The following is a 21,760-nucleotide window of genomic DNA, read 5'->3' as shown; positions in this document are numbered from 1 at the left end:
ATGGAGTTGGTCCCCCCACCCCCTCCCCTTTGCTGCAATAACAGCCTCCACTTTTCTGGGAAGGCTTTCTACTAGATGTTGGAACATTGCTGCAGGGATTTGCATCCATTCAGCCACAAGAGCATTGGTGAGGTTGGGCACTCATGTTAGGCGATGAGGCCTGGGTCACAGTCGGCATTCCAATTCATCCCAAAGGTGTTCGATGGGGTTGAGGTCAGGACTCTGTGCAGGCCAGTCAAGTTCTTCCACACCGATGTCGACAAACAATTTATGTATGGACCTCGCTTTGTGCATGGGGGCATTGTCATGCTGAAACAGGAAAGGGCCTTCCACAAACTGTTGCCACAAAGTTGGAAGCACACAATCGTCTAGAATGTCATTGTATGCCTGAGCGTTAAGATTTCCCTTCACTGGAGCTAAGGGGCCCAGCCCAAACGATGAAAAACAGCCCCAGACCATTATTCCTCCTCCACCAAACTTTACAGTTCGCACTATGCATTCGTGCAGGTAGCATTTTCCTGGCATCCGCCAAATCCAGATTCATCTGTCGGACTGCCAGATGGTGAAGTGTGATTCATCACTCCAGAGAACGCATTTCCACTGCTCCAGTCCAATGGCTGTGAGCTTTACACCACTTCAGCCGACGCTTGGCATTGTGCATGGTGATCTTAGGCTTGTGTGTGGCTGTTCGGTCATGGAAACCCATTTCATGAAGCTCCTGATGAACAGTTGTTGTGCTGACGTTGCTTCCACAGGCAGTTTGGAACTCGGTAGTAAGTGTTGCAACCGAGCACAGACGATTTTTATGCGCTACATACTTCAGCACTCGGCGGTACCGTTCTGTGAGTTTTTGTGGCCTACCACTTCGCAGCTGAGCTGTTATTGCTCCTAGACGTTGCCACTTCACAATAACAGCACTTACAGTTGACCGGGGCAGCTCCAGCAGGGCAGAATTTTGATGAACTGACTTGTTGGAAATGTGGCATCCCATGACGGTGCCACATTGAAGTTCACTGAGCTCTTCAGTATGTCCCATTCTACTGCTAATGTTTGTCTATGGAGATTGCATGGCTGTGTGCTTGATTTATATATACCTGTCAGCAATGGGTGTGGCTGAAACAGCCGAATCCACTAAATAGAAGGGGTGTCCGCATACTTTTGGCCATGTAGTGTTTGTCACGTGAAAAAGTCACGTGAAAAAGTAAGTACACCCCATGTAAAGTTTTGAGTTTTTCAACATATTTCAACACACAGCTATTTGATCTTCATTTCAACAATATTGATGGATAATGGTGATATAATATAACAAATATCATGAAACATTTACATTTTGTCATCCATTGTATAATTTAAGTAAACATAAATGCAAATTTCGCATGTGAAAAAAATAAGTACACCCCTACATTTATCACTACTTCAAATACCTAAAATTAGAATCAGGTGCACCAGGTCAGGTGCAAATGATTAGAACATCGTTAGAGAGGATCTTGGAGGAACCTGTCTTATTTAAACCTCAGACATTTAGTTTGGTTTCCTCTTTGTTGTTGAAGTGTGCGGCGTCACCATGCCTAGATCAAAAGAGCTTTCTGAGGCCTTCAGAAGGAAGGTTATAGATGCCTCCAAGTCTGGGAAGGGATTTAAAAAGATCTCCAAGCAATTTGAAATCAATCATTCGACTGTCCGGAAGATCATCTACAAGTGGAGAAGATTCCAAACAACTGTCAACTTGTTCAGGCCAGGCCGCCCCAGCAAGTTCAGCCCGAGAGAACACCGCAAGATGCTGAAAGAAGTCTCTAAGAACCCCAGAATGTCATCATGAGACCTACAGGTAGCTCTTGCCACTGTTGATGTCAAAGTGCACGAGTCTACCATTAGAAAGAGGCTGCACAAATTTGATCTACATGGGAGGTGTGCCAGGAGGAAACCTTTGCTGTCCAGAAAGAACATCAGGGCAAGACTAAAGTTTGCCAATGAACACCTAGGCAAAGACCAGCACTTCTGGAACAATGTGCTCTGGACAGATGAGTCAAAGGTAGAGCTATTTGGCCACAGTACCAGAAGACATGTTTGGCGAAAACCAAAGACCGCATTTGACCACAATAACCTGATACCAACTGTAGAGCATGGTGGTGGAAATATTATGGTTTGGGGCAGCTTTGCTGCATCAGGGCCTGGGCAGCTCACCATCATAGAATCCACTATGAATTCTTCATTGTACCAGAGGGTGCTTGAGGATAATGTGAGGCCATCTGTCGGAAAGTTGAAGCTCAACTGGAGGTAGACCTTGCAACATGACAATGACCCCAAACATACCAGTAAATCCACCAAAGAATGGCTGAAAAGAAAGAAATGGAGGGTTCTGGAATGGCCAAGTCAAAGCCCGGATCTAAATCCCATCGAGATGTTGTGGGGGGATTTGAAACGAGCTGTGCATGAAACTGTGCATGATGTGCAGCAATTTTTTGTTGATTAAATTATTGCAAAGTCAATTTTTCATTGTTTTTTGCTCAATTAGATCACCTTTATCTATAGATACTGTTTAAATTAAAAAAAATAACCACCTTTAGAGGCCATTTGCGGGGGTTGGCCTTTTTCGGGAACCGTGGTTGTTGTTGTTTTTCGGTCCCCTTTTTGAAGCAATGTTTTACGGCCGGATGCCCTTCCTGACGCCAACCCTTTTTGCTGCCTTTAACGACAAACAGGGAATTACCAGTGAACTGGTACTCAATTAGCCGACCTCGGAAGGATGAGCAGGCTGAGTCAACCCCCCTGGTGTTAATTCAGCGATTGACTGGGATTCGAACCCAGGATTCTAGGATCCTAAGCCGGCACCCTAGCCGCTAGCCCAACACCAGGCTGTTTAAATGAAAATCAAATATTGATATGTCCACATATGTTAAAAAGATTTTAAAAACATTTCATGGGGTGTACTTACTTTTTCCACATGTGAAATTTCCATTTATGTTTATTTAAATTATACAATGGACTACAAAATGTAAATGTTTCATGATATTTGTTATATTATATCACCTTTATCTATCAATATTGTTGAAATGAAGATCAAATAGCTGTATGTTGAAATATGTTGAAAAAGTCAAAACTTTATATGGGGTGTACTTACTTTTTCCTGTGACTGTAGCATTCCACTTATCCACGCACATGATGCAACAAAAACAACATGCATTCCTATTTTATAATTCACTCCCTTTTTGAGGAAGTCATCAGCTAGCTATCTTTGTGTGCTTGCATTCCCATGTTGTTGTCCAAGAGCACAGAGTATACTATTCTAAAGTGTTTCCAGAAGGTTCCCGTCCAGGAAGTGCAATTTTGTCCAATTTTGGCGAAATTTCCAAGAATTCCCTCCTGTTTGACGGTGCCAATATGTGGCATGCAATTTAGTCTGATCAAATCCTTCGTGGATTTGGACCGTCATCGGAACTGTGCGAGCGCCGCAGCCGGCCGAGTCATTTAGCGGCCACCCCCCTTTAAATACTGAGAATAAAATAAAATAAAAATGCTGAAAACCAAATTAGCCCTGCTTGACGGCGAGAGAAAATGTCACCAGAAACCTATTACCTGAATTATGAAACGGGCAGCAGTTAGCAATGAAATGAGAGGAAATGCTGCGAGCATGATGAAAAGAAGCAAAGGGCTATCAAAGGACAATTGAGAATATTATGTAAGGGAACAAGAAAAATTGTTTCCAATTGTTTCTAGCTCATTCCAACATGGCTGATTATGCTCAACGTAATAATGCCGATCCTCCACAAAAAATAACCTGTTACTGTGCTTTCTTGGCAACATGTCACAGAGTCCAAGCAAAGTCAACACGAATTAAAATTGCTGTTTTGGTGAAATTCTGGTGAGATTCCTTAATGACTGTACCCCACATAGTCCTACATAAAATTTCCAAAAAATAAATCCTCCCGTCCAAATAATTTCTTACGATGTCATGTAGTCCGTGGGCTGAGTAGGGTTTACATGCACCCCCCCCCCCCAGATGTCAATGTACCCCCCACCCTAGGGGTTAGGAAAAACCATGTTAACAGAAAAAAACTCATTCCCTCATAGTTTGACCTCTGGTGACCTCATTAGTGACCTCATTTGCATATAACACATATCATTGTAAAGAGTGTCCCAGGACAAACATTTTGAGGGGTCATATACAACCATAGGATGACGAGGTAAAAAGTTATGGCCATTTGAATTTCGCCTACCCCTAATTTTCGGAAATCACTGACACAGGGGGGGTAACATCAAAATATGCGTGGGAGGTACCTTGGGAATGAGTTTTTTTTCTGTTAACATGGTTTTTCCTAACCCCTAGGGTGGGGGGTACATGGACATACCCGGGAAGTTAAGTTGTGGGGGGGGGGGGGGGGGTGCATGTAAACCCTACTCAGCCCACGGACCAATGAGATTCTCATTATTTAATCCTGTTAATTAATCTAGTTGCTTCACTACGCCCCCAGTGGTGTTTATAATGGAGGACATGGATTTGTCCCCCCATTGGGGGAAGACTCTCTCGTGTTCAGGCCGTTGGTGCTCCTACGGTTGGCAGCGAGTGCCCCGGAAGCATTGGCGGAAAGAGCGGCAATCATATGTGTGGGAAAATTGCATGCACAGTCAGGTTTGCCCAGATAGCTCAGATGGCAGAATACTGGTACAGATTTCCAGAGGACCTGGGTTCCATTCCTGGTCTGGGTGTGTAATTTTCCCACATATATCCATTGAATTATTCAATCCTGTTCATTAATCTCATAGATTGTCATCTGCTTTCTATCAATTTTTTAAAGGAATAATATGGAGTTTTTTTCAGGGTTGGCAAAATACCCTACAGTATGGAGAAAAATAAACAAGGAGTTAATGGAATGTCGATGTAGGACAACATGTTGAGGCAAATTTAGTGTTGAATAAATTTTGCCTTTTTCACAAGAGAACATGTGCTGAACATTGAAGATTTGGTTTGGCAACGAGTACACTGGGATGTTTCCCATTGCGTTTCCAAAGGTAGTCATGGCAGAAATTATTTTCGGGGAAGGGTTGGGGGATGTAAGAATGAACCAGGACAAAGCACAATTAACTCGTCATTCAAGTGATTTTCGTGGGTTTGACTGTGGACGGTCTTGTTCTCAAATTTAACTTCACCAGCTGGAAACAGTCATAGATCATCATCACCACTGAGCTGTGCGGCAATGGTTCAAAATTAAATCCCATCAATCAAAATTCTTAATCATTAATCAAAATCTTTGCAATGTTTCGCAGTCCCCCGGGGATACTCACACCATTGGCCACCATCTTAGCTCTAATATGTCCGACGCAACCATATGGGACGTTTATTACTCCCGCCAGCGAGTAATGCATTCGATCGTGTCCGTGTGTGTGTGTGTGTGTGTGTGTGTGTGTGTGTGTTTGTGTGTGTGTTTGTGAACAAGATATCTGGAAAAGTTCTGAACGGATTTGGATGAAAGTTGGTGGGATGATTGCCCTTTGGATAAGGAAGAATTGATTAGTTTTGGTGAAGCTCAGGATATTATTCCCGATCCAGGAATTTTTTGAAAATTTTTTTTACCATTGGAAGATAGGGCTCATTTTTTTTAACATTATCTTCTATATATTCTATATTTAACATTGTGATATGAAAATAGTTTTCATATTTGTTGTAAATGTAGTCTAAACTCGTGGTTATGCGTTAGAGCGGTGTATTGCTTAACAGCGTCGTCTTCAATGTTCATTCTTTTTTCTAATAAAGACATATTCTGTTATTTTAAAACCAACAAAGTGTGTAATAGGTTTCCCCGTTTCATAAAATCTATCGTTTGATACGTATAATGCTTTAAAACTGTTTTTTTTTTTTTTTTTTTTTTTTTTAAACCTAAGAAGAGATATCAACATTTACCTCAGCGAATGTCAATCGCGGTGTCAGTATTTGATGAACTTATAAAGACTTAGGTGAGTTATAAGAGTGACAAGCATGTGCACGGGATTCTTCCCAGAAGAATGAGTGGTCGCATTAGCTTGTTCGACTTAAAATGAGAGAGTTTTGTTTTGACGTTTGGGCCAGTTTTACATGTTGTATCTCTAAGAAATGAAACGAACGTTTTACCTGGCTTACAATTTTATTTGAAGTCACACATGCCTCAAAATACACTCACTTATATAGAATTGAACGCTGAATCCGAAAATGTGACATTGCCTTGTTTTTTTTTAACATTATCTTCTATATATTCTAAATATTATATATCTGTGCAGTGTCTGTCTTGTGCTGTCTTGTCTTATGTTGTCACTGAACTACTCCCTCAAACTTTTGTGAAATCGTACTATTCCAACTTGACCCACGGCGGGAGTATGCGCTCTACTGAGTGGCGTTCTTGTTAAGAATGCGATGCAACAAGAATGGAAAACATGGGATATTTATGTTAAAGGAAAGCCAACCTTTTTGTTTTGATAAACTTTTTTTTGATATGTAATTGGAATACATATATACGTACATTGATTTCAGAAAGTATTAATAATAATAATAATAATAATTCATTTATTTTGTATAGCGCTTTTCATGAAGCCCAAAGGCGCTTTGACAGAGTGCACACCCCTTGTGTTACAGAGGGGGTGCACACCCCTTGTGCACACCCCTTGCACACCCCTTATTCACACCCCTTGATTTTTTTCACATTTTGTTGTGTTACAGACTAAATTTACTGTTAGTTACTGTAATATTTACGAAATTTTTGTTGTGTTAATTTTTTAATTTTTGTTGTGTTATAAATTTTTGTTAAAGAAATGTTATAAATGTTATAAAGAAATTTTTGTTGTGTTATAGTTACTTTGACAGAGTGTATAGTTACGGATTTATGTGAAGGTATGTGAATTACTATTCAGGTCTTTGCTTATCAATGTGTAGTCGATTAAAGGTTGTTGTGATTAAAGGGTCAGGAGCCCTTCTGGGAAAAAGGAGACCGGAAACGGAAGAAGAAAAGACACGAGGTCCGGGAGAAGCGACGATCTTCTTCCTCTTCCTCGCCAAGCTCCGAGGCGAGGGTATCGATATTGAGCAGCGTCTGACGCTGCGTTGGAAAACCCGTCTGCCGAGGGGAGTTACCTGTGCGGGGTAATTACCCCTTGACACATCAAGTTGCCGTGGGTTCGTGCACGGAACCAAGCGTCCTATACAGTTCGCCTCACCGTCTACAAGGACGCGTACGGGTCGCACCTTGGGCCTCGTGCGCTGGACAAGCCGCGTGTTGCTTTGCCCGCTTTGCTTGGCAAGGAGGGGTGCGCTGCAACCGTTGTTCCCGGTACGTGACGTGCACGTTTGGGAGCACGTCAGCCAGGGGTTCGTTCAACCGCCCGTGTGCGGAGAAGCCGACCTTCATCTTGGTCAGGAGGGGCCCAGAGACATTGTGAGGGACAGAGACCAAAGGGGTCGTGAGTACCCAAGGGGTCGGGAGTGGGGAAAGGGGACACACATATATAAGATGGCCATCTTAATAATATTGGGGATTGATTGTTGATGGTTGATGGTTGTTGATGGTTGTTGATTGTTGATTGCTCGGGGAAAATATTATTGGTTATTCCGGATCCTTGGTGTGGGGTTTCTTATTGACTGGAATTCATGTTGATTGCGTTACGAAAGCGTATAAATCATTGATCTTTCTGGCGGAGTTCCTCTCACGGTCCGGGGGTCACCGAGACCAGGTAGTTACCGGGAGGACCACGTAACAGAATTGGGGGCTCGTCCAAATTACGATTTGCGGATTCGCAATTGGGTCTACGTCCGGGATCTAAAATTGTATAAAATAATAAAATAATATTTTTATTAATTAAAATTTATTAATTAAGTATTAATTGGTAAATTTTTGGGGAAATTGGGGGTAAAGTCTTGGGTGAAGGTTAACAGGTGTTAACGATAGGCACTGTCGGAGAATGTGTTAAGACTCAGGAGACTCCAATATGACCGAAACAGCTTTATAAAGTAAGGATTTATTATAATTACTAAGTCACTTGTTTCAATTCAATAAAGACTACAATAGCTAAACGGATTGTTAATTCAAGTCGTTGGTTCTTCTTCTTCGGCCGGTCCTCTCTCAGCGCTGTTCACAGGGTTCCGTTCCGTTCCGTAGGTCAGAGCTTCTGGTGACAAGTCTCCTGACTCATAGTTTGCTCTGGTTTTTATGGGCCTTGTCGCACTAATCCCTTCTCCGCTAATGCCCCGAGGTCATGCATGCACCGAGTCCTGGCACCAGCTCGCTCCCCTCCTGCTGCGAGTTCCATTTACCAAACGATAGGGGGGTGCTCCAGCCTGGGGCTGTGACCAGGTGGACAAGAGATTACCATGTTCGTGCACATTCTTGGCATTCATTTACGAAATCGTCTATCTGCTTCGTTACCAGTCTTAATCAATGAGTTACCAGTGCCAATCAATAAGTTACACTGAGTTACACTTCCACAATTCCCTCATCTTTTTGTTTTTGTTTATATTAACCATTAATCTAAACATCAATATAAGTAAACAATCAATCACTACAAGTAAACATCAATGCAAGTATAAGTAAATAATCAATCACTGCAAGTAAACATCATTACAAGTATAAGTAAATAATCAATCACTTTGGTAATCAAATTACCTTAGGCATACACCGTCATCCTGCAAGAATCACAAAACATTTCGTTGGTCATTGACTCCTTCCATATTGTTCAATCTATTGCCTTTGCATCACAAATATCTTTTCAAAACAACACTTCACCATCACCAAGATACAACAATTTCACTTCATTTTCAAGTTTTGTAAAGCATCTGCACCATCTGGCAAAAACGTTTGCCTCCACACAAATGTTGACTTTGTTTGAAAGGAAGGGCTGATCACTTGTGTTTGAATCCAGGTATAAAACATTTTCTCCTAATGTCTTCATAGCACCTGCACTACTTCGTGTAGGATTTCGCTGTTGTGGTAACATTGCGGAGTCATCGACTGACCCTGCTCTCCATGTAGCATTCTTGCCACTCTTGCTGTGAACCATAAATGATTCCTTGAACAAGGCCTTCGCCCAGTTGTAGTCGACTTGCCTCCTCCCTCATTATGAGTGGGCAGCAAGTGTTGGTGTAATGTTGATTGGCCAGCAAGATGTGGAACAGGGATGCCGGATGCATCCACAATGATGTTGGGACCATGGTGTTCAGGTCATTCATGGTCCATACCAGGAGCAACCAGCAGAATCGTGCACAGCTGTTGTGACAAGGGCACAGCCGTTTTTTGCAGCTCCATGCTGGTTCCCCGGACGTTGGTGAAGTAATAACATATGTCCCCGCATTTCACAGAGGTTGCAGGTAAAATGTCGTTGTCCTGCAACTTCTGATGTGGTGAATGTTCGAAGCCTTCGAACAAGAGTAAGTGATCGCCTTTCTTTCATATGTTGCAGTGTGATCCAGGCAAATGGTCACATAAATTTCCTTGGTGAAGGTAAGCATTCATCTCCAAGTTACACGGGAGAATGTCTTCATCATTCTTTGAGAAAGAGGGTGTATGCCACGATTAACTTCATTTTTTTAGCCACAAATTTTCTTTCTCGAACTTCTTCCCAATTCCGTTAGCACTCCCTTCAAAATGTGATCTCGTCTTATCCTTATGCTCAGCCACATCTGAATCTGCTTTCCACACACACTGAATCAGATAGGGTACATCTTACCATGAAATCAGCATAATCATGTATATCTTCCGACAGTTTCACATTCAACAATTTGTTGTTTTCCCTTACAACATTCAAAAAGTTATATTCATTTATATGCGTCACACAAATAATATTCAATCAGGTATGTATTTTATTACTAAACTAAGAATAGCATCCACAATTGCTTTCAGGTTAATATAGTTCAAAAATTAACTCATGCAGGTATTTTAGCACTACTCTAAGAAAATAAATTGTATATGATTACAATCACAAACGGGAATACCTAATTCCCAACAACAATTTTCCCAAACCAACAAATTAAGCATAATGTATTATTACCATAATTCCTCCACTTTTTCTTTTCCCTCTTTTTTTTTTTTCCCTAACAGTGTGTCACTCGTGGTGATATGAGTTCACTGATATTGTAATTGACACAACTCATAACATTGTCGTTATGCCATTATCTTAATTCTACTGTATTCATTTGCAACATCACTTGATTTAATCTTTTAATCTCAGTATTTATGTCGCCATAAAAGTCTCCCTTTTCTGGTTCCACATTTCTTTCCTCATTTGTCACTTCATGCGTTATCATCGTGTTGTTGGTTACCTTATTCAAACACACCGTCACTAAGGCTTTCAAGCAAGCCACCACTAAAACAATTGCCAATATAACTACTAAACCAACAAACAAGTTTGCTACTCCTTGTATATATTCATACCTATGACATAATTATATGTCGATGACATTCAACATTATATACCAAACTAACAAGCTTCCTAAAAGGTATATAAAGAAAATCCCTTAATATGTAACATAAATCAGATTATTTGTCTTACCCTTATCCCCCTATCTCCCGGGGTTGAACTCAATCCCCTGATCATGAGTGTAGTTGTGATACATTTTTTTTTCACTCATGTTGTATTAATATCAGCAGGTAATTGTATGTCATGTAGGCAAATAAATGTCACTATCCCAAGTAGGAATATCACATGTTGAAAATGTAATGTTTATCAATGCAAGGGGTGTTAAAATGTAATTCAAATGACTGTAAATCACGACTATCATTTATCTGCCACTGAATGTTCTGCTGGGCTGCTAGGTGCAGCCTCATTTTCTGTGGGATCGTCCACCTTAGCCCCATGTGCTTGCTTGCAATGAGAGGCATGAATCCAACTTTATATTTTGGGTCCATATTTGTTTCTATTCTTATCAATCTCCTATGGTTTATCAATTCGTTCCAAGATACTGCAACCAAAGGTTTTAACCAAAGCTCTACCAAACTATTTCCAATTTGAAAAAAAATGCCAGTGAAACAATGATTCGAAGAATTAACTTCAAGGGGTCAATAAATTTATTCTATAGCCAGATCTAATTTTCCCATCCAATAGTTTGCCTTGCCACATGTCATATTATAACACTTTAATAACCCTTCGAAAAATGTTTCCCATCTCAACAAATTTCCTTTTTTCAAATAGCCATGTGTAACTTACGTATTTAACTACAATTTCCTCTCAATTTGTTTGGCCTAACTGGCCGCAAAAGTGGCTGCCAGCATGCAGTACCGTTTTTTATCTACCAAGGAAGTGTTCGTCCACACAAGACCTCTACCAAAATGTTGTTTGTAAAAACAAATCTGGGATTTCTGATTACATGGATGCACACTCTCAGGACATTTTCAGGCTGCTGTTAACAATCCATTACGATAAATTAATTCCTTTACCCACAATCAAATAATTAGTACAAATTGAGGATATTATCCCTATCACATTCTTTTATAGATTCATTATGTTGGATCTAATTTTTTTTTCAATAATTTTCCACTGCTGTAAGGAAGAACAATAGCTCTCATAAGTCTTAGTAATATCGTACTTAATTTGCCTAGCATCGAATAATTTATTTACTATCCTTTCTCATCTGTTAACCAGTGACTTTGTTTGAACTCCAGAACTGAAAACCCACAATAGTTCAAACCAGCAAAATTTTCTTTACTATTTTCCCATATCATCTATGCCTAAAACACATCCATACATACAGCACAATTTATATGCTGATAAAATTCAAGTTTATATATATATAAATCCATGAGCAGAGTACTCTGGGAAGTCAGTGTAAGACCTCTCCAAAATTTGGCTAATTTTGTACTCCCACATTTTTATGAAGCTCATATCCATAAATAGCTTTGATTCTCATATAAATTCGATCACAATGGAATCCCAAGATTACTCCCAATTTTACTATTAATGAATAGCTGCTCATAACTCAGCAAATCAAATCTTTATTCTCCATCTCCCTTGACAAAAGTGATAATTTTCATAATCAAATTATATTTCTTTTTTTTTTATTTTATTTTACGAATTCTCTCGTTATGCGATCCCATCCCCATGGAACTATCTATTTTCCAGACAAGGCACACTGTCGATGTCAACAATCTTGTAAGATTGATACACAAAAACACTAACATTGACACACAAAATACCCACACACCCATGCATTATGCGTATTTGTTTGCGTTGGAACCCTTATTTGCAGATCCGGATGGGTGTCAACTTTATTTCAATTTCTCAAAATTTGTCCTTCAATTTTATAAGCGCTAATACACAAATGGACCAAAAGTTTATTCTTAGAAAACCCCTATGACATCACATTGACATTACCCTTTCAGTTCCCACAATAATTTATCCAAATTTGACTACCCACCCATTTGTATGTCAGTCGACCACTGACCTATCATTCGTGTGGAACAATAGTCCGAAATTCCCACCTGGTCATGATGTGACTCTTGTCACTTGGTTTGTCAAAAAATTGCAAAGCAATTGTTCCAAACTTTGTAAATTTAAAATTTTGTGCCCAACATAAAAGATCCAATTTCGGCATTTGATCAATTAATTATCAATTTGCTTACAAGCAAAAGAAAAATGAATAATTCTTGCTCCGAAAACTTTTCAGACCCAAAAATCATCGACAGTTATTCATGTTTGTCCAGTAATCTAATTTGTTGAGGCCAATCGTCATTTGGGATTTGTCGCAATGAAGGCCTAATCATTGTCTGAGGTATCGGTCAGCCCTGGTACCCTTTATCTTGGTTTACCCTATGAACTTGTCTTCCTTTTGGTATACGGACATCCTCTTTTCCAATGTCCCATCCGTCCACACTTGAAACACCGGTTTCTGTCGTTGCCTGGTCTGTGCACCTGTGCACTTGTATTGCTGGGCTGCATCTCTACATCCCTGAGTTGCCACTGCAATCTCTCGTTATCTCCCGAAACACGAAAAAATTCTCTGTACCGTCCTTTTTGGGGAGACAACTGGAAATCAGATGGGACAACTGTCCCTTTCATTCCTAATTTCGAGGGCAGTTGTGCATTTGTCTCCTCCACTGTATCCTGTATCCTTTTTATTTTAAGTTCTAGATCCGTTATCCGTTCTTGCTGTTCCCGTTGTCTGGATTCACCATCCCAAAGATGGAATGCAAGCCAGTCTACCGTTAGATTCTGTCTCTTCCTGGCTTTCAATCTTTGTTCCAATCTTTCCAATCGACTTCGCTCAAATGTACCATCTCTTGGAAACTCCTCATCATGTCCCTTTGTCCACAAATACCAATTCTCGACCTGCCTTATAGCTTCGGCACCATAACGGTCGTACATATGATGTGTACAAGTACCTTTTTGTGGAATCTCTGGTTGTCCTTGTGTATTCTTGCAGGCTCCATTTCCCATTTTGCCTTTTATCAAAGTAGCATTGGATGTGTTGTAGTTTGTTCCTCTAAAGCTTCTCTCGTACCTCCAGGAAGGATCTCTCCACCTGTTCAAACGGTGATTTCCAGAGAATCTCTCTCACCTGTGGCTTTTGCACAATCCAATCTCACAGATCAGTATTTGCAGATGAGCCAGAGGGTCAGTATGAAATGGGTGAATCCTCAGGTGTCCGCTCTGTTGAAGGGGAAATCACACAATGGTAACCGCACATATATATCTATATATAACTCACCACCTTGCTCAATTTTCCAAGGTTGTCTTCACATTGATAATATCTCACAAAGATATCAAAGCTTCTTTCTTGAGACCGCATTTTCATCAATCAAACGATCAATATATTCAATTTAATTTATTCAATTCAATTTATCCAGTTAAATTTATTCAATTAAATTCAATCAATTAGATTCAATCAATCAACAATTCAATCAATTATTCAATTTCAATTAATTCATCAATATTCATCAATAAATCAAATTAATCATTTTGGATGACTCCTTGCATAAGCCCTTTCCCCAATGATGTCAGGACAGGTCCATCCATTGACTGAGATCGAATCTCATCGGTCGTCACCTCTGGTTCATACCTCATGTCAATTGATGAATCACCGTCCTGTCCTAGGGTCATATCTGACATATTTCCCCATTTTGCCTGGTCTCCACAAATTTTCTTTGCAACCACTAAAGGCAACTCATCCTTCATTCGTGAGACCGCCAAAATGGATGGCAGATATTAAAGTTCTTTGGGAAAAATATCTCATCATTTTTCTTTTAATAGTACCCAAATCTCTTGGCAATATAAATTTCGTAAAACTCCTGAAATAAGACTGTAAAATTCCTTCAATCATGCTAAATTTTGAAACTCCATCGCTTGTAACACCCAATTTATCCCATAGGGCTTGAAAGTTCTTTCCCAAGTTCATGCAATCATTCTGCATTTGAACCCTATGATATCATTCATAATAATCATCATGATTTTATAGTCATGGTCCTATCATAATCATCTATTTAAAACGAACATTTCCTTTATCACCACAGCTATGTGGTATAATCAACAATAGAATAAAACTGTACATAGCAACAGGCTACCTCATGGCCACTTAGTATACCTATTGACAATAAGTCATAACAATATCGAATAATCATTGAACAATTAAAAAATCGCTTCCACTGCTCCAGCCGCAGCATTCGTCATTTTGTCTGCTCATCCGCGTGACCAAAACGAAATAAAGGGAGCTCAACCATTACACAGCGCGTTTAATGGCGCATGCCATAGGAACTCAACGCAATTTCGACTCGGCCAGAAAACGAGCAAATTTTGCAGGATGTTAACTGGAATTAGTCGTGAAAATATATCCAAAATATACAAAAATACACACCCACAAAAATAAACAACAAAACCCAAACAAACCCAAGGTCGACCATCTTACACAGTAAATTACATCATTTCAGCATCATATCGATTGCTGAAATATTCCAGGGTTTATACACACCTTAAAAGAGGTATGCGTGGTGTTGCCCCCTCCCACGTTTATTCCAGGGTTTATACACACCTTAAAAGAGGTATGCGTGGTGTTGCCCCCTCCCACTTTTAATTCCTCATTAAATTCCTCATTAGATTACTCATTAAATTACTCATTAAATTACTCATTAAATTACTCATTAAATTACTCATTAAATTACTTATTAAATTACTCATTAAATTACTTATTAAATTACTCATTAAATTACTTATTAAATTACTCATTAAATTACTTATTAAATTACTCATTAAATTACTTATTAAATTACTCATTATCTTAACTTACATAGTTTCAGCATTGTATTGATTGCTGAAATATTCCAGGGTTTATACACACCTTAAAAGAGGTATGCGTGGTGTTGCCCCCTCCCACGCTTATTCCAGGGTTTATACACACCTTAAAAGAGGTATGCGTGGTGTTGCCACCTCCCACTTTTAATTCCTCATTAAATCGTTTCAATTAAAAACATCGCTTCTACTGCTCCAGCCGCAGCATTCGTCACTTTGTCTGCTCATCCGCATGACCAAAACGAAATAAAGGGAGCTCAACCATTACACAGCGCTTTTAATGGCGCATGCCATAGGAACTCAACGCAATTTCGACTCGGCCAGCAAACGAGCAAATTTTGCAGGATGTTAACTGGAATTAGTCGTGAAAATATATCCAAAATACACAAAAATACACACCCACAAAAATAAACAACATTTATTCCGTTCAACAGAACAAACATTTCCTATATCATGACATGCATGTCTTCAAAATTATATGACCAAGAGAAAAAGTAAAACTAATTAAAACTGCGGGCAGTGATAATCCGGGGACCATACCGCTCCATCCTGATTGGACGGGTGCGTGCTAGAGTCGTTAATAACGACAGTCCAGATCCGATTGTTCGAAATTTCAACTCAATCGATCGAAAAATGAACGCAGGGATGCATTTTAAAGGTGCAGTGGCACTAACTGAGTTGCCACGAATATGGCCACGAAATTGCCAATATGGCCATCACAAAATATTTTCCTTAATCAATTGGCTCATAGCATAACCAATCTGCAAGTATTTCATCCGAAGATGTATCTCTGAGGACTTTTAATTAAATACGTCATTTATAAATCAACGAGTTAATTTATTAAATGATTAATCAATAAATTAAAATTTTCCTTGACAGCCACATCACTTGGTCAGTGTCATGTCCAAATATCAGCTTCCTTACTCAAAAGGTGCCTGAGTTAATGTAATGTAATTACTGTAATAAGATTACTGCAATTACTGTAATGATTACTGTAATTACTGTAATTACCGGAACTGTAATTACTGTAATTACCTCAGGTAATTACTGTAATGTAATTACTGTAATTTAATAAGAAATGTAATTAATTAAATAAGTACTTCATTAATCGCTAATAATTAAATAACTCGTGAATTCTTATCCGATTTACTTAACATTTGAGTGTCCCCAAAACGTTGGAGCAAAACGTTGCAACAACGAAAGTGAAACGTTGTAGCGACGTTGTGGAAACGTCAGCAAACCACAACATTTGAATGTTCCCAAAACGTTGGAGCAAAACGTTGCAACAACGAAAGTGAAACGTTGTAGCGACGTTGTGGAAACGTCAGCAAACCACAACATTTGAATGTTCCCAAAACGTTGGAGCAAAACGTTGCAACAACGAAAGTGAAACGTTGTAGCGACGTTGTGGAAACGTCAGCAAACCACAACATTTGAATGTTCCCAAAACGTTGGAGCAAAACGTTGCAACAACGAAAGTGAAACGTTGTAGCGACGTTGTGGAAACGTCAGCAAACCACAACATTTGAATGTTCCCAAAACGTTGTTTTCAAAAATCCTTAATTTTCATTCGATTTACTTGAAATTTGAAAATGGATTTACATATCAGTCGATTGGTTCAATTGAATTCCCAATGATCATGTCCGGCCTTGTACATTCCACGAATCCCGCACCAAATTTTCTCATACTCACTCAAATTACATCCATTTCACATATCTGTTCATGAAATTTCACAAATGATCACAAGTAATTATCACATTGCAATGACCTCTAAACATTCCTAAACCAATAAGCTAGTCTGGCGATGCCAAATACCCCACACCCCTGTCATCCCAGAAGTCACTGTTTGCCACAACCATTATTTGGAAGTCTTTTGCTGTCAAAACACAATTTCTCTGCTGTCAAAGGCCCAAAACCCGGCCTCTGTGACTTCTCAGCCAATTGTCACTTTCTCTTGACAAAAACAAACATCTTCTATATTTATCCCATTAAAATCCCATTAAAATCCCATATCTTGTCACCCTTTGCATTGTTGAAAGCAATTAATTCCATAACTCAATATTACCTCACATCGTTACATCCTTACATCCTTACATCCTTACACCCACTTTTGTCCACAAATCTTTTTAGAAGTGAAAGAAAATTTGTCTGTACTTTGTCTCATAGAATCCACAGTACCAGCATCGCAACCTCCCATCTGTCTATACCTTGTCACAACTCCAATTCATTCTTCAAGGCACAACCCAGAGTGATTTGAGAACTATACCCAGAGTTCTATACAATACCCAGTTTCAGAGAGTAAACAATTATATACTTTTTGATTATTTTTCCATTTAACTTGTTCAAAGAACGTTCATTTCGCAAAATCGAACCAACCACAACCTTCGCCATTAATATCTATTGTAAGCGTGCCGAATCAATAAGTATCACTTTTCCTATGAGCCTCGACCAGAGGGTGGTTGTTACTCACAAACACTCGTCGCTAGCTGTTCCATTGTCTGTTGATTTTCATTCTGCTGCCGATTTCCTTAACATTGGGTGGTTTGCCATTGCTTTTCCACAAAAGCACTTAATTATTGTCTTTCATTCAACCGTGAAGCATGTCTCAAAGGCTTAGTGATGGACCTGGACAAAATTTGATGCAATTTTCATCCAATCGCCATCTTTCATAATAATTCTGGACCGGTATGAGATGGGGTTGTCTGTCATGAATTTATTTGTTGATCGAACGAGTTTTAGGTGTTTTAGAAAATGGCGGGAAACCTTGTACCCACGGCTTTGGTCCTACACAATTTCGTTTAATTTATCTAAAAGACATTCTGTGGACCTGTCGTCTTAATCGCACACCCTGAGCGGACAGCTCAGGGGTACGTTTTCAAGTGCTAAACAAATGTACCGGCCTTACAAGACTTGGGAGCAAATGGTCGCATGGTGCACTCATGCCCCGTTTGCTCCCAGGTCACAGCAAGGCCCTTAATGACCAGCGTCGACCTGGCGCATTTTATTTAGACAGCGCAAAAAATAAGTATTTACAGAAATCATTTAGAAAAACACGAATAATAGCTACAATCGTTTAAAACGTTCCATCCGTGACTTTGTCCGCTTATTCACTATTCCTGTTTTGCCATCAAGGACCTCGATCATTCCCCGGCGTACTAACTTCCGCTTTTGTAAATGAGATTTCAACAGGATTACGACTCAAAGGAAAAAGAACGAGCAGACATTTTGTAGGACGTTACCTCGGACGATCGTTAAAATCGTTACATCTTAATCATACAAAAAAATGGTTCTTTGGGTAGTAGCCACAGCACCCGGGAGTACCAGCTCAGCAATGGTTCTTTGTGATCCACTACCCAGCACCCTAGACCAACTCAAATGGATCTCTGTGTCGCGAGCACATCACCGGAGCCAAAAGGTCTCATCTATATCTTCCTTCTGAGGGCTCTCCTGCACCAATAGTGCGTGGAGAAGCCCAAACACCACTTTCTCCATATTCATACAAAATAACTATACACAGGTTCATATATCATAATGGTCAATCCACAAGAAGCCATGCTTACCTTGGCGACCTTGTCGATGTCCACTTGATCCACGTACGGTAGCCACCAAATTGTTGGAGAATGTGTTAAGACTCAGGAGACTCCAATATGACCGAAACAGCTTTATAAAGTAAGGATTTATTATAATTACTAAGTCACTTGTTTCAATTCAATAAAGACTACAATAGCTAAACGGATTGTTAATTCAAGTCGTTGGTTCTTCTTCTTCGGCCGGTCCTCTCTCAGCGCTGTTCACAGGGTTCCGTTCCGTTCCGTAGGTCAGAGCTTCTGGTGACAAGTCTCCTGACTCATAGTTTGCTCTGGTTTTTATGGGCCTTGTCGCACTAATCCCTTCTCCGCTAATGCCCCGAGGTCATGCATGCACCGAGTCCTGGCACCAGCTCGCTCCCCTCCTGCTGCGAGTTCCATTTACCAAACGATAGGGGGGTGCTCCAGCCTGGGGCTGTGACCAGGTGGACAAGAGATTACCATGTTCGTGCACATTCTTGGCATTCATTTACGAAATCGTCTATCTGCTTCGTTACCAGTCTTAATCAATGAGTTACCAGTGCCAATCAATAAGTTACACTGAGTTACACTTCCACAGGCACCATGGCGTTTGTGGCACAGAACTTTGCGGTAACCCCGAGTGAGGCACAGTTCCGAGCGTTACTAAAGGCGGACCTCTTGAAATTGGCCAAATATTTTAACTTGGAGGTCCGAACTAATTTGAGGAAGGCAGAGTTGCAGACCACGGTGATACAATCTATGGTGGGATTAGGAACATGGGACGAGTTAGCCTGGGAGTGGCTACCCGAAGAACCAGAAGACGTTGAGCTCCGGAAACTGGAGTTGCAATTACGGAGCCAGGAATGAATCAAAGAAGAAGAAAGGAAAGCAGAAAAGGAAAGAGCAGAAGAAGAAAGGAAAGCAGAAAAGGAAAGAGCAGAAGAAGAAAGGAAAGCAGAAAAGGAAAGAGCAGAAGAAGAAAGGAGAGTGGAACGAGAACTCCAGGAAAGGTTAGAAAGGATGAAAACGGAGGAAAGGAAAGCAGAAGCAGAGGAGAGGAGAGCTGCAAGGGAACTCGAAGCAGAGGAGAGAAAAGCGGAAAGGGAGTTGAAGGAACGTGATCTGGCGCTTCAGCAAGAGATTAAATTCAAGGAGCTGGATTTAAGGAGAGAACGGGGAGAGGTACCACCCTTGCTGACGGGGTCGACACCTAGCCAGAACACCTGGGATGTGGGCAGACATGTGAGGCTGGTTCCACCCTTCAGTGAAAAGGAAGTCGCTAAATTTTTTCCACACTTTGAGAAAGTGGCTCGACAGTGAAACTGGCCGGAGGAGGCCTGGACCATACTAGTGCAAAGTGTGCTGGTGGGTAAAGCTCAAGAGATTTATTCGGCGCTACCAATGGACCAATGTGCAGATTATGAGGTATTGAAGAAGCACATCCTCAAAGCCTATGAGTTGGTTCCGGAAGCTTACCGGCAAAAATTCAGGAATGCCAGGAAGAGGGAGAGTGAGACCCATGTGGAGTTTGCTAGAGTGAAAGAAAACATGTTTGATCGGTGGTGTGAGTCAAAAGGAGTCGGGAACGACTTCGAAGCATTGCGTGACCTGATGCTGGTGGAGGAATTTCAACAGTGTGTCCACGAGGACATCAAAGTGTACCTGCAGGAAAAGAAAGTATCGAAGTTGTGGGACGCAGCCGCCATGGCAGATGATTATGCCTTAACACACCGGATAGGGGTCCACGAACCTAACTCCTCGCCTAGATCTCCGCAGGGGAGGTGTGGAACAGCAGGTGCGGAGAACGACAATACATGGCGGCGGCCTCGAGATGATTATGGGGACAACGCTGATACCCGAACTGTTCGAAATCAGGGGGCTACGGGCCCAAGACAAACTTATTTTTCGGGGTCCCGAGGCAGACCACGAGTTTTTCCTCCGGGCCTACTTGCGCTTTTTGCAAGAAACCTGGACACTTGATGTCCAGTTGTTACCTCATGAAAAGGGAAAACCCAGAGCAGAGTCCGACTATTACCACTCCGAATGCGATGGCAAGCGTAAGAAATCGCCCACAGAAGAGTTACCAACCATTTATTTATGAGGGGTTGGTCTCACTCAAGGGAGACTTGACTAACCCAAGACCGGTTAGGGTGTTGAGGGACACAGGAGCCCATCAATCCTTAATGCTTGAAGGCATTTTGCCATTGTCAAAGAGTACCGCAACTGGTGATAGTGTTCGGTTACAAGGGATCGGTGGCTGTGTTCGTGCCCCACTTCATGTCATCCATTTGGAATCCGATTTGGTGTCAGGACCGGTCACCGTCGGTTTACAAGCCACACTTCCTGTAGAGGGAGTATCTGTGATTATCGGGAATGATTTGGCCGGGGGGCAAATTTATGGTAACCCGAGGGGGGATAAAGAGCCCCGCAGGGGAAATAACACCACCCCAGCTCGGAATGGCGACAAAAGTTCCAAGTTATTTGTAGGGGGACTGAACTTCAACACAGAGGAAGAAGTTCTGACCTCTGTCTTCAACAGATATGGGCCGCTGGTGGAAGTTCGGGTGGTAAAAGACAGGGAAATGCAACGGTCAAGAGGGTTCGGCTTTGTCACGTTTGCAAGCACAAGAGACGCCAGGGAGGCAGAGAAGAATTGGAATGGTAAGGATTTGGAAGGTCGGACCATAACAGTAGGGAAGGCATTTCGTAGGCGTCGAGAGGTCTACAGAAGAGGACCACTTGGCGGTAGTTTTGGTGTTGGCAGCAGCCGATATTACTATGGAGGCTCCCAGAGTTACGGCACCTCCCGAAAGAATGAATGTCAGAGCACTGGCCGGGAAGGAGACCGCCAGTCAGGTAACGGCTGGGACAAGGGGTCCCACCGTAACTGTTAGGAGTCTGGAGAAGTTGAAGCACTATATACGGGGGAGCCGCCGAGCCGGGGCTCCTACACGGACTAACCGTGAACGCCACGTTCTTAA

This window comes from Myxine glutinosa, chromosome 14, assembly GCF_964187855.1.
Source record: "Myxine glutinosa chromosome 14, kmMyxGlut1.1, whole genome shotgun sequence".
Classification (NCBI taxonomy): Eukaryota; Metazoa; Chordata; class Myxini; order Myxiniformes; family Myxinidae; genus Myxine; species Myxine glutinosa.
The sequence above is the reverse complement of the archived record's forward strand: the minus strand, read 5'-3'. Positions refer to the sequence as shown.